Consider the following 2,111-nt stretch of genomic DNA (forward strand, 5'->3'; position numbering starts at 1 on the left):
GTAACAATGTTTCCACCAAACTAGTAAGAACTGCATCCTTGTAAAGCAAACAAACATATCGTTAAAAAAATGCTCTCTCTCTCTCTCTCTCTCTCTCTCTCTCTCTCTCTCTCTCTCTCTCTCTCTCTCTCTCTCTCTCTCTCTCTCTCTCTATACAGGATGGAAGTAATGCGAGTATAAGTGGCTGGAGAATGGCTGGGAGAAGGGGGGAGGTGAGAAGACAGGAAGAAATCAGTAGGATAGAATTTGTGGAAGCAATGAAAAAAGTTAAATTGGGGAAAGCCCCAGGAATTGATGGAGTGTGTGGTGAAATGCTGAAGCATGGGGGAGAGATAGTAGTAGAATGGATGTGGAAGATGTGCAGATTGGCCTGGGAGGAAGGTAGAGTCCCGGAGGATTGGAAGTCAGGTATAATTATTCCCTTGTACAAAGGAAAAGGGGAAAAAGAAGTGTGTGGTAATCACAGGGGCATTTGTCTTCTTAGTATAATAGGAAAAGTGTATGGTAGGATACTTATTGACAGAGTTAGAGAACGAACAGAGGAAATAGTTGGAGAAGAACAGGGAGGCTTTAGGAAGGGAAGAGGTTGTGTAGATCAGACATTCATTCTTAGATCTTTAGTGGAAAAGTTTCTAGAGAAGGGAAAGAAGTTGTATGCGGCTTTCATGGATTTGGAGAAAGCATATGACAGGGTGAATAGACAAGGATTGTGGAAAGTATTAATAAAATATGGAGTAGATGGGAAGTTGTCGAATGCTGTGAAGAGTATGTATGATGGTGCTAAGGCTGCCGTGCGTGTGGATGGTGAACTAAGTGAATTTTTCTCTTTGAAGGTTGGGTTGAAACAGGGATGTGTCATGTCTCCATGGTTGTTCAAAATGTACATGGATGAGGTAATGAGAGAGGTACAAGGTAGGGTAGTGGATGTTGGAGTGGCCCTGGTGAGAGAGGATAGTGTTTGGAAACTCCCTGTACTGTTGTTTGCAGATGATACTGTGTTGTTGAGTGAAGACGAAGGGGAGCTGCAAGGCTTGATGGATGAGTTTGGGAGAGTGTGTAAGAAACGGAATCTAAAGGTGAATGTAGGGAAGAGTAAAGTGATGGTCTTTGAGAGAAGTGAAGTCAGTGAATGTACAGCGAGGTTGGATGGTGAGGAATTCGAAAATGTGAGTACGTTTAAGTACTTGGGTAGCGTGATGAGTAAGGATGGAGGTTTGGAGGGTGAAGTGCTTGAAAGGGTACAGCAGGGAAGAAAGGTTGCTGGTTCTTTGAAAGCAGTAATAAGAAACAGGGAAGTGAGCATGGAATTGAAAAAGTTACTACATGACAGTATTGTGATACCAACTCTAACTTATGGAAGTGAAGCTTGGACGTTGTTGGAAGGATACAAGTCAAGAGTGAGAGCAGTGAAAATGAGTTATTTAAGAGGAGCCTGTGGAGTCACATGGAGAGACAGGCTGACGAATGAGGATATAAAGGAGAGTTGTGGTGTGGATGTGGATGTGATAGGAAGCGTTATGAGGAACACACTGAGGTGGTTTGGCTATGTGGAGAGGATGGAGGGTGAGAGTCTGACGAAGAGAGTGTATGTGAGTGAGGTGGAGGGGGGAAGAGGGAGAGGGAGGCCGAGGATGAGATGGAGGGATGGGGTGGAGAGGTATATGAGAGAGGTGGGTGTGAGTTGGGAGCAGGGCAGTGAAATGGCGGGGGAAAGGGCGACATGGAGGCGATTTGTTTGTGGCACCCCAAACGGGATTGAGGCGTCTGGCAATATATATATATATATATATATATATATATATATATATATATATATATATATATATAAACATAGTTTATCCGTGCGTGTGTGTGTGTGTGTGTGTGTGTGTGTGAGTGTGTAAACAACTCATCACATGTTTAACAAGCGTCATTATTAATCCTAACGATATAGAAAGTAAATAATATCATAGTTGAGGATAGAGACAAATGTATATTTTTTTCCAGCCCTGACATAAAATACCTGCCCATTTTGAATACTGTGCACATTAATGAAGGCTATGCATAAGTAAAAAAGAAAATTCTGGGCCCCCAGCATATTCCATTCAATTGATGAAAGCCATATCAATACA

Source organism: Coenobita brevimanus, chromosome 81, assembly GCF_032717465.1.
Source record: "Coenobita brevimanus isolate Jiangsu-jjx chromosome 81, ASM3271746v2, whole genome shotgun sequence".
NCBI lineage: Eukaryota > Metazoa > Arthropoda > Malacostraca > Decapoda > Coenobitidae > Coenobita > Coenobita brevimanus.